This window comes from Mesocricetus auratus, unplaced genomic scaffold, assembly GCF_017639785.1.
Source record: "Mesocricetus auratus isolate SY011 unplaced genomic scaffold, BCM_Maur_2.0 Super-Scaffold_4256, whole genome shotgun sequence".
NCBI classification, from domain to species: domain Eukaryota; kingdom Metazoa; phylum Chordata; class Mammalia; order Rodentia; family Cricetidae; genus Mesocricetus; species Mesocricetus auratus.
Window position 1 is genome coordinate 103,859,673 of NW_024429182.1, and position 19,249 is coordinate 103,878,921.

Genomic DNA, 19,249 nt, shown 5'->3' on the forward strand with positions numbered 1-19,249 from the left:
ATATTCAAAATCTGACTTGGTAATCAATATGATCTGTTACCTCTCTCATTCCTGGATAACTTGTTCAAAAAATAACACACAATGGTGCTAATAATTCCATTCTCTTATGGGAAGTTCTCAGAAGACTGTGACATATTAGGTGGTCTGTTATATGTAACTCTGTTCTAAATGTTGGTAGATGATTCACTGTGCACACTCACCTTACACAAGCATATTTAGCACTCTACCATAGTTTCAGAAATGCAAGCAGGTTCATTAAAAAGCTGCATATATTTTGAGAGTTGTGTGTGTGTGTGTGTGTGTGTGTGTAAACACTTTAATTGCTAATAAGCACACTAGGGGTAGGCAGAGATCCAAGTAAACAAGTTTGAAGCCCAAAATAAATAAATTAGTTAATTCACCTTATTAGAATTTCAGAAGCAGCGATTGCTTTAAATATAACTTGATTAGAGGCCCAAGATTCAACAGCAAGAGGGAAAATTACAAGTCTTGTCTTAAAACCTCAGTAAGTGGTTATTTTGTTGGTTCCTAATTGGCTTGGTTAGGACCACTCATATTTCAGTAGCAATCAGTGTGTTCTGTGTCATAGGACAAAAACCTCAACCCACTTACATATATATTAAGAGAGAAATTCCTTAAGACTTAAATTCCGTAAGCCTGAAGTGCTACTCTCAAAAGTAGCTAAACCAGTGTTTCATTGCTGAGCAGTACATTTCTTCTCCACGGACATAATGCAATCCTATGCAGAAAATAAAAGGAATATGGGAATTTATTGTAGGTTTCAAATTTACCTCTATTTCCCTAAATATTTTGTTACCTCATCTGAAATTCATACTTAGCACTGAGTGATGACTAAGTAACCATCACATTTCCAGGAAAAGAGAAACTATTAATAATTTATAGTACTAACAATTCATTTTCTCTTAACTTTTCTAATCTGTTGTGTGGGTTTTCCTGGACAGATGTAAACAAACATCTGTGGCTCCCAGAGAGGTCATCAGTGGCAAATTATAAAAAAAAATTCTTCCACTCAAAAATCATTTGGTATATGAATGTGTTTACTGGGGATACTTAAATAAGCACATGCAAGATGTTAATTACAGGGACATGGGTAACACAGAGAGAACCACCTCATGTAAATCCCATTCCATCATGTGTAGCAATGAAATTGTATCTCTGGAGCTCCCTACCTAAATGGCAAGGAATCTCTACTGAAGAGCTGTTGATCACTGTTAAAAAAAACTTCACAAGTAAAAATTTTAGTACCAAGATTGGGTTAACTCTTAAAGAGTTTTTGTCCAGCAAGATCCTTTAGACCCTCAAACATCACAGGATTGTCAATGCTGTTGATCATTCTCCAGAACTTAAAGGGAAGACCCTATTTCTAAGTACCACCTACTTGAATCATAGTACATATAGTACATACAGACACTAAAATGACACAAACCTTGAATCTTTGTTCCTACTGGCAAGCACTAATAGTGTTGGAAGCTATTTTGTATAATGACCAGGGAGAAAAATAATAACCAACATTACCCATATGTCAATTGTGGGAACTATATTAATGATTTATTGGGGAAGTCATGCCTATAGGTATATTGATTACACAAACATCGTGGGAGTAGGCAGCCATTAACTTTCTGATTGAACATAAAACCCATTCCAAAACCAAAACCTCGAATGATTATTAGGGTCATGAACGTGTTGGTAGGCCTCCTCACTGACACCCACTTTCAGGGGGTCTGGATCAGTCCCATGCTGGCCTCTCAACTATCATTCTGGGGTCCATGAACTCCCCCTTGTTCAAGTCAGCTATTTCTGTGGGTTTGACCTGTCAAGTCTTAACCCCTTTGCTCATCACTCCTCTCTCTGGAATTGTTTTCCAGGAGGTCAGTTCAGTGTTTAGCTGCGGATGTCTGCCTCTGCTTCTTTCAGCCACTCGATGAAGGCTCTAGGATGGCATACAAGGAAGTCCTCAATCACATTATTGGGGCAGAGCATTTAAGGAAGCTTCTCCACTATTGGTTAGATTGCCTGTTGGTGTTATCCTTGTAGGTCTCTGGACATCTCACTAGTGCCAGATCTCTCTTCAAACCTATAATGGCTCCTTCTATTATGGAATCTCTCATCCTTCTCTCCCTATTCTTCTCCTGACTCAAACTTCCTGATACCCCATGTCCTCCTCTCCCCCCCTCTTCTCCCCATCTCTTTCTCCTGGCTTCCTCTCCCCCCTTCACTCCCCCTCCCATGCTCCCAATCTCCTCAGAGGATTCTGCCCCATTCCCCTTCTCTGAGGTACCATGCCTATCTCTCTTAGGTTCCTCACTGTTCCCCAGACTCTCTGGCTGTGGTATTGTAGGCTAGCACTCCTCTGTTTCATGCCTAAAATCCATATATGAGTGTGAACTCAGGTCTTCTGGAAGAACAGACAGTGCTCTTAATTTCTGTACAATCTATTCAGCCCTCAATAAGTGGCTCTTAACTACCTGTCTGTATCATAGCATTCATCAAAAATTTGAAACACATATTTGCTCAAATCTGACTTCAAAAGTTAGATATGTTATAGTATCATGGTACATATCAAGTCACTATGATATAAAGTACTAATTGCTGGGCTTTAATATAGCCAAGCATCAATGTCAAAAGGTTACTCTAGTGTCAAATTACTAAAAAGCATAAATTAATAGTGGATATGTTCTTAGTATTATATTTGTACTATTTCATGGAATTATAAACCTTAAAAAGTTAAACTTTAACAATGCAAAATTATATTTCAGTTATATATAATAGCTATTAACTCAATCTACTTACTGAGTTGACATATTCTAAGGTAGTAGTGATAAAATGCTGTATAATTACATGGTGTGTCAACTATGTTGATGGCTCATTGAATAGTAGGAGATGTCATACAGACTTACCGAGTTTGGATCACCACTTACATGATGAGATATGCAAAAGTGGAAATGAGCAAGCAGCTGTTTAAGAAGGGATCAGCATGCTAGGTCTGTAGGCTGTTGCTCATGTGTGGCAAGAGTAGTTCAATAGCAGTTCTTTAGGATTCCTGAATTTTATGAGGATTGAGTGTTTTTACTGATGCCACTGTCCAGCAAGCCTTACATATAAATATACATTGCACATGATGTATATTTTGTAACTCAGCTGTATCAGACCACATAGAGGAGTTATTTGGAGTAAAGGATTGTTTTAGAAACTAGATGCAAGAGAATTGAGTCATCAGCCAGGCTTTCCAAACCAAATCTAGACAGCACATAGGATATATATTATACCATTTAAAATGTGTCTTAAATTATATATCAAAATACTAATATCACCATTGTCTTACTTTATAGTTGACTTTTAGTTATCTAGTAAGCAAATATTGGCATGGTGGATCTCCTTATTTTTAGAAAGTTTCAGAAAAAGTCTATCTAGCCTTTTTTGTTCAGAAATTGGGTAATCATTTTTGTCTGTTCTTTGGAATCAGAGACATGGGCATATAGTTTGGGTTAGATCAAAAGATTTGTCCTAGAAATTTAAATCTGGCTATCACTACACAAACAGTCTCAGAAGAACAATTTTACTCAGTGACAATGGATAATCAGATTTTGAAATGAGAACGCCAAGGTTTTAGTGAGCTTCCAGCAGTGTCAGCACCTGATGGCTCTTATGGTACAGAGTTGGTTATGGTTGTTGTGGCTACTGAACCTTTAGTTTATATCTAGTCTCTTGATTCAGTTATCCTAACTCTCTATAACCCTGTGAATTATTAACTATCTTTCATAAATTTCTTTTTTACTTGAATCCACCAGAATTAATTTTTATTGCTCACAAGTAAGAAATCTGACAGATTAAACTCCATTAAAATATGAAAAATGGAATGATCAGGAAATTCAATTAATTTACCAAGACCATATACCCTGTCAGTGGCTAGCTGTTAGAAGCTAGTGCAATTAAAACTTGGTCTCAGAATATTTTAATGCCAAAGACTGCCTCCATTAACTATATGCTGCTGTCAAATGTGAGTAACTATTTCTAAATGAGAAGGTACTATGATCTAAGTAACCTATTTCTATTTATAAACTGAGGAGAAATAGACCTTAATCCTACATCATAGACCTTGCATCTGCAAACAAATGTCACAAAGTGTACCTCATGTCATTTACATGAAATTCAATCAATCCCCTCAAGTTAGCACATCTGTGGATCATATGTTTCAGAAAGAACAATTAAATGTTATTATCGTGAACCTGTTCAAACAAGCAAGGAAATGTAGCTACTTATTCACAGGTTACAAATGTAATGAACCAAAGATATAATGTGCTATATATTCAATAATCTAACTTGGAAAAGCTCAATGAGAAATATTACAAATTATCTATGCTGGTGAGATTGGCTATTATATTCTCCATGTAAGTTCTTTGTTGGGTCACCAAATATTTCTTATTTCATCCTCTTTTAGAATCACTTTGTAAACACATGAATTTAGTATTGGCCAAGGAAATGAGGGCAGTAATGTTATTATTCTTTTTCAGTCCTGATTCACTTAAACATCATATGTGTTTTTCCATTTCACTTCTACAATAGCCACTAAAGGCTGTGTCCTATGTCTCAAGACGGTAAACACTAGAAACTAAAAGACCTTGTGTGGAGAAGAACCTTAGTAGAGAATCATCGCATATGAATTTGTGTGAGAAATGAACAAACTTTTATTAACAAACTTTTATGCAGTTGAGCCATCTACACTCAAGACATAGAAGCTTATTACTGGAGCTGGATGTAAACAAAGAATTTTATATGCATTTCTCTTCTCTCTCTCTCTCTCTCTCTCTCTCTCTCTCTCGTGTGTGTGTGTGTGTGTGTGTGTGTGTGTGTGTGTGTGTGTGTGTGTGTGTGTGGTGAGCAAACACAAGCACATGCTAGTGTTTATTTTACACTTGGAGATTGTTAGACGAAATTCCGTGAATAAGATAACCTTGTAGTTTCAAGTACCCAGGACAGACTGTCATTGTCAGGAGGTCAAAGCATTTAGATTCTAGATTGGAATCGCCAAAGCTGCAAAGGTATAGATTTAAACTTTATAATGTAGGACTTAAATTAATTAAAGTTAGTAGAGAAAAACCACTGCCTTATTCAACTTGCAGTGTTGCTAGAATTTATACTATTTGGGAATTGTAAGTTTCAGAGATGCCATCAGAATCCATAGGTTATATTCTTCATAAATTGAAGACTGTGAAATTTGAACTTAGACCTGTCTAGATGAAGAACATTTCAATACACAGTGACAGGATGAATAAATCTTCACAAAAAGTCACACACAGTAATAAGTCCAAATATCCTATATTTTCAACACACTAAATATTTAGTTATGTTATCTATAATCCAGATTTCTTTGATTACTATTGTTGTCTCTTAAAATATTAAATCTGTCTTCTCTGCTGATATTTGGACAGAGATATTTCTGCATATGAAAGAGAATATCACAAATATATGCTCTTATATTTGGTCATTTTGCTTACTTAAATACGATAAGGGCTAGTTTCAAAGCATGGAACACATTATTTGATTAAAACTAAACTGTGCCCTATATATTCTTTAAAATATTAAAGCATATTTCAAATTTCATTTAGCTTTCCAACTACTGTTCTCCCTCACACCCCTCCTTTTACATACCTATTCCAGTAACCCTTCTCCTTCTTCCTCTATTTCCTCCTAACTTCTCGCCACCCCAGCCCTGACCCACTCCTCAAAGACTTCCATGGGGAGTCAACAAAGTCTGTCACATCACTTTGAGGCATGACCAAGATCCTTCCTCCACATACCTAGGCTGAGCAAGGTATCTCTAGGGAATGGGCTATAAATTCTGGTCCCACTGCCAGTGGTCCCAAAAGTTACCCAATATTCTGAATCTTAATTGACTTACCCTCTTCATGTAGGTAATATAATCTAGGAAAACTACTGATTTTTAATTTTTCCTAATTTGCATTAATAGGGAAATCCATTTAACAAATAGTGTTTTAGATCACATCTACTGATTTTTGCATCAGTTTACTTTACAGAAATACTCGGTGCTTTCAGATAGTATTTTCAAAACTGAGAAATAACACTGTATTGTGACTCTTTCTTGTTAGTTTTTCAGCAAAATAATTCATGTATTAAGAACATTGACACTGATGCATCTTTTTAGTTTTTCATTCAACAGCTTTCATTCCCTTTTACTTCAATTTACAACTGTGCTTTTGCAATCTGGAGACACTGTTTTCATTCCTGAGGCATCTGTAGATAAGCCTTTTAGAAAATGGAAGCACTGCATTAAAACCTAGAGAAGGATGATTTAAAATAGAGTTTATTCAAGTTAAAATATGGATTTTTCCTATTGTAGTTTTTCTTTATAAGCAAAGATATTTGTGTGGTATTGATGCATGTCAAGGAAGTAGCTTTTCTTTCCCCAAAACTCAGAGTGATAGCACAGAATTCAAAAAAACGTATCTTTTATTAAATTAAAAATATCCACAGACATGAATATTACCCAGAAGTTGAAAAATTCTCTCCAATTATATGTTTGGTGTAGCAGCTCAATTTTAACCATTGTGGGATATGAGTAAGTGTACTTCATTGCCCTGTAACTAGAGATCCAAAACACTGGTAATATATGTAATGTGAATGTAGCATTTCTTTTTAAAAATCAATTTAAGTAGCTAATATGTAATTTAACACAGAGATTTGTTTGTGTTTTTAATAAATATTGTATAGATAAGCATATATATGAGTATATAAGTAGTACAAATTTATATACATGTACATAACACATTCATAATACACATATACATTATGAATATATGAATAAAGTATCTTCTGATTGTCACCATAGAATGACACTTTTTAGGAATAGTGCTCAAATATATTTTCTCCTGATATGAAAAATTCACCAAGTTTTAAGAAATAAAACTCACAAGTCTCTGGATTTCCCAAAACTTACAAGATAAACCTGGTCCCTCTTCAAAGATTTGTAAGCACAAACTCTGCTATGGAGAAACAAATTTCACTGGCATAGCTGCAAGTTGGGAAGGCAGCTCTATGGAGGCACTGACATAGAGCTTTCTTATGTCAGCACCAATTATAAGGTGGCCGTTCTATAGCTAACTGCATGTGTGTCATCACTGTTCTTGCAAGTAACAACAGTCATGTAAGTCACTCTGCTAAACTAACTGGTTCTCTAAAATGGACTTGAATGAAATTATTTTCTTCTCCTGTCATCATAGTACTATCTGGGGGTAAAAATACATTTATTTCTGCCTTCCCAGAAATGTCATACAACACAAAACCTCAAGCAATACTAAGATTACAGACAGTATAGAAAACCTTTTAGACTATTAGAGTTAATCCCAGCCCTCAGGAGGCAGAGGCATGTGGATCTCTGTGATTTCAAGACCAGCCTGGTCTACAAAGTAAGTTCCATGACAGGTTCCAAAGCTACACAGAGAAGCCCTGTCTCAGAAAAACAAATAAAATAAAATAAAATAAAAAATGTAAACATAGTGAGAAAAATACATGAAATCAAATAGCTAACAAAACTTTAAGCAAAAATCCTATTTTCACACTAATGGAACTAATGGTAGAGGACTAATACCACAGGAAAGTCAGGGCAGTATCTCGAAAGAGCAGCATGAATAAGTAAATCTCCTTCAACCCAGGGGCAGGACTGAACTGCAAGAAACACTACTCACAGATTAGAAATTTCTTTTCAAAATGCATGTCCTTCACCTTATGATTTTGTCAGCAACAATTAACAAAATATGCTCAATCACTACACTTAAACTCTCAAGGAATACTTTCATTTCTGTTTTTGACTTCACCTGTGCAATGGCATAAGGCATAATTAGGTGAAAGTAACACATATGTTCCATTTTGAACACTACCTAGGTTTCCCAGGAGTCAGTTGTTGCAGCCTACATGGATAGAAGGACTTTAATAAAGTCCAGAAATGAAGCCAGTTCACATGACGAGGTTTTCACAAATTTGGTCACTGAATGTCAAAGTGGGGACACTGGAAAGCTGAAACTTGGCACAACAGAACTGAATCCCTGGGCTGTAGAACAAATCCTTTGACTAGGACTGAATTTGAACCAACTAGGATTTCCCCTGTTTGCATGATCCATAGTCCCTTATTTGCATGATTGTGGTTTAAGGGCCAGAGATTTCTTACCTAGCAAATTTGTGTACAGCAACTCATGGTAACTTCTCAGATCATTTCCCTGGTCATTTAAATCTGTCCACCTTCTCATGGCACCAGTTTCATAACAGGAAGGTGAACATGATACAGGTAAAGTCACCCTAAAAATACAAGGATTTCTTCCTAATGGAGAATCCCTGCCCACAGGACAGCCACCCTTGGTTTTTCTGTACTATACTCAATGAACTGTGCTTCATTGAGTTGAGTAGAGCAGTACAATTGTCCTTAGCATACATTTCCTTTTCTTAAAACAGTAGTCAGTCTATTGCACCATAAGACATCTTTTGTATTTTACTCTTATATGTCATTATTTTAATATGCATTGCATAGAACTCATGATGGTACTTCTGACTACACTGCTTTTTGAGTACTGTTTCCAGTAACGAACAATAATATCACCTCTAGGCTTTTACTCTGCATTTAAATACAATGTACATTATTATTATTATTACTATTGTTATAATTATTCTTAATATTCCCTCTATTAATGCAGTGTGGGGAAGTATCCTTTTTCCTAGTATCTTCCCCTTGATTCAATAATAAGATATATCTTGTGAGAACCAAATTCAAACCTTTGAATTATTTATTACTTATTAAAAGAGAATATATATTCAAATTGTTAAATTATTCATTTTCAGTTAACTATGGTGACCATTCTAATTCGACAAATTTACTGACTCTGGAGTCAGAGACATAAGATACTAGACAAACATTTAAGGATTTTTAAAATTATTATTATCTTTATTTGATTATCTAAAGTGGGAAAATACAACCTAAATGTCGGTGACATGTTATAGTGAGAGCCAGAACAAAGGTCTGAATTGATTTTTGCCTTCATTCACCCTTACAGTCATATTGGAAAGTTCAATTTGCCTCTTTGCAACTATAACCACCACTTGTACTGAGATTTTTTTTAACACCAGAATCTGCAGTCCAGATGTTCTCTGGGACTTCTTGAGCCTTCAACACCAGACTGAGATTGCTAAGACATCCAGACTTGGCAAATGAACAGTCACTGTGTTCTCAGTTTTTCTATTGGGCAGCACAGATATATTTAGAGAAACAATCTAAAAACTTGTCCTACTATACCAATTCTGTAGTTTCTATTCCTTCAGAGAGCTTCTACTAATACATCTGCACATATATCACCAAGATAAAAAGTAAATTGTAAATTGTATAGACTTGAAGTATGTAATAGACTAACATGCAAAAGATGGTCCACACATATTTTCCTACCTCATTCATTCTCTTTTTTTCTTCCATGATTTCCACCCTACTAACATAACTTACTCAGTATTCACACATGCATCATGCGCTCCTGCCTTGATGATAGGATATAACTTTACACCTTAAACTTGGCAATATGCTCCAGACCTATTTATTGTTTACCAAATATGTGATGTAAGCTGGTCAGTTTCCTTTTTCACCTCAGTGCATATATCTGAGACAAAATAATAAAACTGAATATTTCACTTTAAAGCATACTTTTTACTTAATGTTTTGCTGTCCCTTTGTTTCACAATGCTAATTATCACTGTGTTGAGTGCTTATTATTCCATCAAGCTGATGTTCCATACTTTTATGACCTCTCAAATATTATTGAATACACAGGCTGCATTTTATTTTTCACTATTAAAAAGACAGCAAAATAAGGCTCTTCATACACTAATGCCTTTGTCTTCAAAATATTATTCATACTGCATGCCATCAAGATGTGCTGATATCTCAAAGGAGGTGTGCCCATTCTTTTGGCTCATAAAAGAAGTTTATAAATGACTTTCAAAAAAATTTCATCAGTTGGGCTCGCATTCACCAGTGAGAAATGTGAGTTTCCATTTTTAAACTTTCCAGTGAAACAAACACTCAATATTACAGTAGTTACCATTTTCACTTTTCGGGAGTTCCTTTATTCTTATGAAAGCCTTCTTCTTTACACCAACTACTATAGCTGCTACCACCATATTTCTCTTGCTTAGTATATTCGTTTTCTTCAACCTAGAGTTGAATTATTTTAGCACAAGTAACACAAATAATTTTTTGTGAATTTTCAATATGCTAAAGAACTAAGGTGTTTCTTTCTTTCTTTTTTCTTTCTTTCTTTCTTTATCTTTTGGTTTTTCAAGACAGGGTTTCTCTGTATTGTTTTGGAGGCTGTCCTGGAACTCACTCTGTAGACCAGGCTGGCCCCAAACTCACAGAGATCTGCCTGCCTCTGTCTCCTGAGTGCTGGGATTATAGGCATGCGCCACCAATGCCTGGATGTTTATCTCTTTCTTATACAAAGAAGTAAAGGCTATCAGTTTACAGACTGTAGCTCTCTTCTTGATATTTTCTGTATAGCACTGACTTCTCTCTATGTCCCTTCATATATCTCTTTCTCAGAGGTCTTGATCTCAATTTAGTAACACCTCTGTGTTCTCTTATTTTTCCTTGTCTCATTAGTATGTTTTATTCTCTATATAGAGAATTTTCAAAAATACACAATGATAAATTGCAAAACTTTTCCCCCATGCTCTCATCACGCTCCTGTGTGATATGCAACAAGTATATCAAAAGTATCTTTGTGATAGCTCCAGAAGGACACTTGGAATTAGTATTACCTACTGTTGCATCATCAAAACTAAACAAGTACCTGTTTTGAGCCAAGACTAAAGAATTATATATAAATGTATATTCAGTGAACATGAGGCATACCCAGTGTATCTGAAATAAATTTGAATTGGAGTTGATTTCCACCAAGTTTCAGACTTGACAAATAAAGACTGAAAATACTCCTTTTTTACCAGCTTTTCTAGAGCTGTGGATTTTAGTCTGGTTATTCTTTGCTTTACATTTAATATCCACTTATAAGTGAAGACATATTGTACTTGTCTTTCTGAGCCTCAAGACCTTTTTTTATAATTCCGTCCATTTGCCTGAAAAATTCATGAGGTCACTATATTTTTTACCACTGAGTAGTACTCCATTGTGTAAATGTACCACAAAATTTCATAATCCATTCTTTGGTTGAGGGATATCTAGTTTGTTTCCAGGTTCTGGCTATTAGATAATTAACAGCTAGGTATTAACTAGGTAATAGCTTGGAAGAGAAATTAGATGATATCTACAGGGCAAACTGGGGGCTGGGGAAGTTGTGAAGGTGGTGGGGAGGGGATGAGAACAGGAGGGAAGAAAATGGCCTAGGCTGGAAGGGATGCAGTGGAAAAGCAATGAAAAAGATATTTTAATAGAGAGAGTCACTATGGAGAAACCTGGTGCTAGGCTAACTCCCAAGAATCCATAAGGACCCCAACTAAGACTCTTAGCAATAGTAGAGAGGATGCCTGAAGTGCCCTACCACTATAATCAGATTGATGAATATTCCAACTATCATCACAGAGCCCTCATCCTATAATTTATGGAATCAGGCGCATATATCCACAACCAAGAACCAGGCTGAAGCAAGGGAGGTCAAAATCATAACGAAGAATCTACAGCTGAACAAAGCTGGTGGAAATTCATGAACACTAAACCTACAACTGTGGACACTCCAGGGCACTGAACTTGGCCCTCCATATTTGGGAGACAGATGTGAAGCTATCACTCAGGAGGTGGAGGCAGGTAGGTCACTTCAAGTTTGAGATCAGTCTGTGCAACATACTACATTGTAAGTTCAATGCTAGTGTGGGCTATGTGATGAGACATTTTTTTCTGGTGTTTTTTAATTTAAGTAATTCCTTTTTACTTATTTTTATTTAAATTAGAAACAAGCTTGTTTTAAATTTCAATCCCAGTTCCCTCTATCCCCCTCCTCTCCTGCCCCACACTAACCCTATATCCCATCCCCATTTTGCTTTCCTGAGAGAGTGAGGCCTTCCATGGGGGATCTTTAAAGTCTGTCATATCATATGGGTCAGGGCCTAGGCCCTCCCCTGTGTGTCTAGGCTGAGAGAGTATCCCTCTATGTGCAATGGGCTCCCAATATCCTTTCTTTTACTAGGGATAAATACTAATCTACTATCAGAGGTCCCATAGATTGCTGAGACCTCCATCTGTGGGTTTCTCCAGTCTGGTCTTGACCAATTTGCTCATTACTCCTCCTTCTCTGAAATTAGATTCCAGGAGTTTATTTCAGTGTTTAGCTGTGGGTGACTGCTTCTTTTTCCATCATGTACTGGATGAAGTCTCTAGGCTGCCATATAAGGTAGTCATCAAATTCATTATCTAGAAAGGGCATTTAAGGTAGTCTCTCCACTATCGTTTAGATTGTTAGTTGGTGTCATGCTTGTAGATCTCTGAAAATTTCCTAGTGACAGATTTTGCTTTAAAACCATAATGGCTCCCCCTATTATAGTATCTCTTATCATGCTCTCCTCTATTCTTCCCCCAACTCAACCTAAGTGCTCCCTCATATCTTCCTGTCCCCTCCTCTTCTCCTCTTCCCTTTCTACTAACTCCCTTTCCCCTCCCCCTCTGCTTTGAATTTGCTCAGGAGATCTTGTCCCTTTCCTCTTCTCTGGGGTATCATGTATATTTCTCATAGGGCCCTTCTTGTTTCCTAGCTAAAACTAGTTTACATCTTTTTTTGTTTGATTGTTTTGTTGAGACAGGTTTTCTCTGTGTTGCTTTGTAGACCAGCCTACCTCTGCCTCCTAAGTGCTGGGATTAAAGGGACTACCACCACACATCTAGAAGCACTCTTATTTATATACCAATCTCCCCATTACCTCACCCTCCCATCTTGCCATGCTCCCTACCCACCCCCATGAAAGAATTTGTAGAAATTTTTACATGAATAACAAACTCTCCAGAAATCCAGGCCACTCACCAGATTCAATCAATATGTTACCATTAATTCTCTACTCAGTTTCATAGGAATCAAAGGATCTGTCTCTCTGTCTCTCTGTCTCTGTCTCTGTCTGTCTGTCTGTCTGTCTGTCTCTCTCTCTGACTTTTTTTCTTAGAAGAGTTCATTGCAGAAATTAAAACTCAAACTTCTGTCCCCTGTTCATTTGCCACATGACACAGGCTCCTGGTGACATTCAGCTAATGAATTTTCTTCATGATTAACTACCTGTTATATGTGGCCATTATCATAGATACATGCTCAGCCCATGCTATTCACCATACAAGCAAGGTGGCTGGGCAATGGCTCATTAATAAAAATGGGCCAGGACAGTATCCTTTTATGAAGTCAGAGAAAAGTGGAGCGTGAAAATATTATTCACAATCCAACAAATTGCTGAAACCAGAAGCACGCTCCGCTGGACTGTGGTGTCTATTCTCTTATTAGAATTAGCAGGCAAAAGTTAAGAAAATTAGATAATGAATTCAGTATAGGATTTCTTCACTTACTGTATTCTTCTGGCGGCAATGGAGACAATGCAGAAAGAAACAAGAACAAGACTCAGAAGTCTCCCACTTAGTATTTTTAAATTTATAGTCTCATTCATTTGCTTACCTTGTCAGAAGCCTCTGTAGAATTTACACTCCAGGAAGTCTTTCACCATTGCTTAATCTTTAGTGACACCTGGTGGCCTAAAGTACTAAGGTAGCTGCTGGAACTCTACAAACTCATTTTAAACATGTTTTAAACTGTTTAGTTGACACCATTAAGAAACAAATCATTTTTTCTTGCATTTCAGTGTGAAGTGTGCATTTATGATATAGGGGAACTTCCTTATATAAGTTTCTAAGACTGGTATTGATGTCTTATCTTTTGACCCAAACTGTTAATGATCTTGCACATTTATAAAAATAGAATTGGTTTTGTATACTCTATTTTTAAGTGTACTAAATAATTTAAATACTTGTTGATCATATGAAATGAGTAATTTATTTCCTTGAGTACTATTATTCATTCAATACATATCCTACTAAGTACATATGCAATGTCAGAATAGTGTGACATCTTCATGTCACTGAGGATATTCCCAGCCCCATTACCCCACCAAGGGCACAGCGGTATGAAGATCTCTCCCCCCACCTCTCTCCGTCTCTCTGACTCTGTCCCTCTCTGTCTCTCTCAACTCCTATCCTCTCCTCTCCTCTGTTTCAGGCCAAAGGTGAGTGTTATGTTTTATTGAGTGATGGACTGAAATCCCCAAATCTATAAATATTTTTCCTCTTTGAAAGTAATTTTAAATATTGGTGGAAGTCTGTCATAGCTTTATAAGTATCAGTGTCTTTACTAAAAAAATCTTATTAGGTTCCACACTAGCTTCTTATCACTGTTAGGAAAAGAACAAATCTTTTTTCTTTACACAATCTTTATAAGATGTATATTTAACCTTAGCCTGCATATGAAGTCCTTTTGACTTTTTCAAATAAATCACAGTTTTCAAATTACTCCACCTTCCCATATATCCTTTGCTCTCTTGAAGTATCTCTTCTAGGTTTCTTAACCTAGAAAATCCATGCTTTCTTTTCACAGTTCAGTTTGCACATTACTTCTCCAGCAAAACCTAAGCTGAGCACAAAGTTTAGAGTAAATTTCTCCAATATAACAGTATACAAAATTCATTCATACTTCTCAATTATGGTCTCATTTTTCCTTGATAATCTGTTACTACTTTCCTTTACTTGATAGTGTAGTTTCCTAGAAAAGAGAAGTATTAGGTAAACACAAATACTTGCAAGGCTAATTTTACCTTGAACATTCATAACTATAAACCAGCTACTCCTCATATAAAAGTAGGTATAATAATATTGATGTCAACCAACTATCAAACAGGTTAGTTCCTGCAACATCCCTTAGTGAAGCGAGCCATGTATACAAGTGTATTTATTGCTGTGGCTAATATAGATCCAGTAGCACACCTCTTTTTATGAGTCCATAACTAAAATGACTTTCAATTGCCTTTGATGTTTTAGGGACTCTAAACAATGCCCTCACTGAAAACCAGTTTCACACAGCAGTGTGATCATCAGAGATAGAAAGCATTGGAAGAAAGGTGCTGCATGAGCAGACCTGTTGCTAGAAATTCTAAGAAGCAGAATAGAAGAATAGGAAAGTACAATATCCAGTGAACTATCAGTTTACATTCATACCCCACTCCTTTGATATGCCATGAAAGCTTTAAGAGATATAAACTCTGGAATTGCAGTTCTCTATGGAACACAGATGCTGTCCATGCAAGACAGACACAGACTTCATAAAGAGAGAGCTTTACTAAAGAGGAATGTGTGACAGCAGCACAGGATGTACACTCGGGTTTGAATTGTGAGTTATGGACTTGGTTCAAGGAAATCCTATATTCTTCCCAATCCTTCTGTGTGTGTGTGCATGCTATATATGTATGCACATATCTGCATGTACAAAGGTTTGCACTATTTTTGATTTAGACTCTCCTACACATTTTTTCTTGCTCTCTGTGATGTGAGGTAACTATCATAAAAATTCATGCAATTTTGCTACTTAGACACACATTGCAAGGATACAAAGTTCCTAAGTTAAATATTTCTAAAGGAATCAGTGTTTTAGAGTTTAAGTTCCATAGACCTCAGAATTCAATGCATTTGATTCTGATCCTACATAATTGTTTCTATGTTATCTTTTGATTTCCCATAATGCATTCAAGGGTGAATTATGAAAACAGGAGTCAGGGAAAAAAGCCTAAGATATCTATGAAGATATACTAGGGAAAAATAAAACATAGTAGACAGTGAACAAATTTCTACAACTTTAGGACAAGAGTGTAAAACAAAACTCTATGTTCATGAATCAGTGTTTATGGATAGAAATAGAATGTTTCAATCATATATCTGTAGGCGTGAATTTTCCATAACAACTGTAGCAATTATTGAAAATGTGTTTTGTTTAAGAACATGAGCAGTATAAATCAGAGCATTGAGTGTAGGGCTTATTATTTACTGAGAAATATACTCTATAATGTTCAAACACATTATAGACTTTTGTTTCATGTGGTGGCTTAGACTTAATGTTCCCTCCATTCATTAACTGGCTTTCCTTTTAGCAAGGGTTTTAAGTTACTCTTCAATACTCCTTTCTTATATTCCGCAGCCATAGTGAATTTTATATTCTCATACATTATTATTGATGATTTATTTATGTTATTGGTTTGATACTTCAAGAAACTGTCTGATGTAGCCAAGGTAGGTCTAAATCCTGCTATAAATTAAAAGATTTTTAAAGCCTGGTCCTCTTGCCACTGTCTTCTAGAGCTGAGATAACAGTTTGGTGCCACCACACCATCAACTTTGATTCCATTAGAGCAAGCATTTCACTTTGATCCACAATATGACATAGTGAATATGACATTTGATTCTACTACTGTTGGGGAAGTCCTGTTATTTGCCTGTGCATTTGTCAATAAAATACTGTCTGGCCAATAGAAAACCTAGATAGGAGGGACTAGGAGTTGAGGAGGATTCTGGGAAGGGGAAACACAAGAGAGTCAACATGTGACACCATGGGGGTAGGACGCCGGGAACTATTCTCCGGTAAGAAACATATTTAGATTAACAATTATGGGGTAATTACTTAAGGCAGAGCTAGCCAGTAAGAGACAAACAAGGCCAACAGCTTCATAATTAATACAGCGTCTTGTGTGTTTATTTGGGACTCATGCGGATCTAGAACCAGGCTGGCGCGGCAGAGCCCAGGCGACTGGCGGGGGGATAAACCAAAGTAGCTAGCAAAGGAAAAGCTTCTCTTAACAGAATGGTGTCAGAAGTGGGATCATGAATTTCCATGCAAAATAACAAAAGCTTTAAAGGAATTTTAGAAACAGAAGAACAGACAGAAGCACAGATTATTGGTAGCAGCATTTTTCTCAGGTGTGCTCTGTTTTGCTATTGACAAGCCGAGATTCATGTGGCTCGTTTACCGGAGTCTTCCTGACTCAGCATAAAAAGAAAGAAAAAAAAAACAGCAAGGTTGTTTTAAGAGACTCTGCTACCGATTGAAAGGGGTGTACATACAGCTGGAAGTGGCAGCTTTTGCTGGAGGTCAGCATGGACTGAGGCGGTAAGCTGAAGTCACGCTTACGCCCACCATCTTGAAATGGCAGTTTAAAACAGCCGCGGTTTTACAGATAAGATACGTGGCCAGAAAAACATAAAGATTTACAGTAAAGTCAGACTTGGATAAAGAAAAACCTCTAAAGGTTTACAGTGTGTTTAAAAATATATGTGAGATTGAGAGAGAAACTGAAACGACAAAGTTGTAAATAAATACAAAAGCCGGCTTTGTGGTGGCGCACGCCGGTAGGATTGCTCCAGAGGCAGAGGCAGGCAGGTTTCCAAAGAGAAACCCTGTCTCAGAGAAAAATAAATAAAAGTGAAAGAAATAAAGTAATAATAGATAAATAAATAAGCCACGTGAAGATGGAAAATACACAGAGAGTCTGGATACTGTACGCTATTGTGTTTTTCAGTTTTTTGCTTGCTCAGGAAGGAACTGCTGCTAAAGTACACTTGATTATAAATGCTGCTGAATTAATCCAACTTCTATCTCTTAAAAATGCCTTGACTTCAAAATTTAAGTGTAAGGATATGTTACTTGGAAAAGGAGTTTTTATTTATGTTTCTACAGAAAATGAAAAGCTAAGGATTCCTTCCAGGCTTTTGTGGTTTGACGAACCAAGACCCCCGGAAGCAGAGGACCAGGTTTTCCAACAATCGAAACAGCGAAGATGATGCAGTCTTACAGACCCCGAAAATATGGACTTATACAGGTTTCTGAGTTTTGTCATGATCCCCATGGTATAAACAGCGCCCCCTTCCAGCAGGAAGCAGTTTGGAATGAGCGACGTCCCAATTCCCATCTTGGTTATAAATCTTTGTTTTCATTTAAATGGGATTGTTTATAATTGGCTAGTGATCACAGCCAATCCTTTTTAATGGTAAAAAGGGGAATTATGGTATGGGTATTGTTTTTCATTTACTGAGACAAAATCAAGTTCAATTTTGTGATGCTTATATTTCTCCTCTTGATTAAGTATTGTGCTTATACTGATCTTTTACAACGTAATGCATAATTGAATACAGACTATAGATAGTTACTTATAATAGAATTTCTAGTTACATAAGTTAGGTTTCTAGATATACAGAAATATTTTGAGATGGACAGTCTTCAAACCTCTCAAAGACCTTCAGAACATGGCATTTAAAATGGTTTAGGGTTTGTCTTGACAATGAGAAATGTCTGCTCCTGGCAGCACCAATTACGTCTGAGAGGAAGATGGGCATTGAAGAAACTCGTTATAAAGTTTGCTTTCAACATGGCAAGATTAGCCATTTGGGCAAGAAACTGCTCTTGCCTAGATTGTTTGACTGTTGTTGTATCATCTGGACATGCAGGACCCACAGGAAAGTGACTACTGAACTCAGTCTTACAGGGTTCCTGCTTGATGAAGAGTCTACGAGACTTTCTGCAGGACAAAGAAAAATGACTGACAGACTGCCAACGCAGATGGACAGTTTGAAATTTCCTGCTTTGCTGAGAAGTGTTCCAGACACATTGTGGCCTATGGGCTGAAGGTGGATGCCCCAACGTTACAGAAGAACTTCGGGTGACTGTCCAGGCAGTAAGATTTCTCTGTCAATCCTAGTGTTTATATATTATCCTTCTGTGGTCTTTGATGGAGTTGAAGACAGATAGTTATAATTATAGTTTTCCTTAGTTATGATAAAAGATAAGCTACATATAGGACTTTGGACTCACAAGGATGGGATGGATGATATTTTCTTTAAATCTTGCTAAAATATTGTAACTATGTTCTCACTTGATAACAGTTCTGTCATATACAATTTGACTATGTTAAAATTAAGACCTTTCTTTTGTTTAAACAGAAAAGAGGAGATGTTGGGGAAGTCCTGTTATTTGCCTGTGTATTTGTCAATAAAGTACTGTCTGGCCAATAGAAAACCTAGATAGGAGGGACTAGGAGTCGAGGAGGATTCTGGGAAGGGGAAACACAAGAGAGTCAACATGTGACACCATGGGGGTAGGACGCCGGGAACTATTCTCCGGTAAGAAACATACTTAGATTAACAATTATGGGGTAATTACTTAAG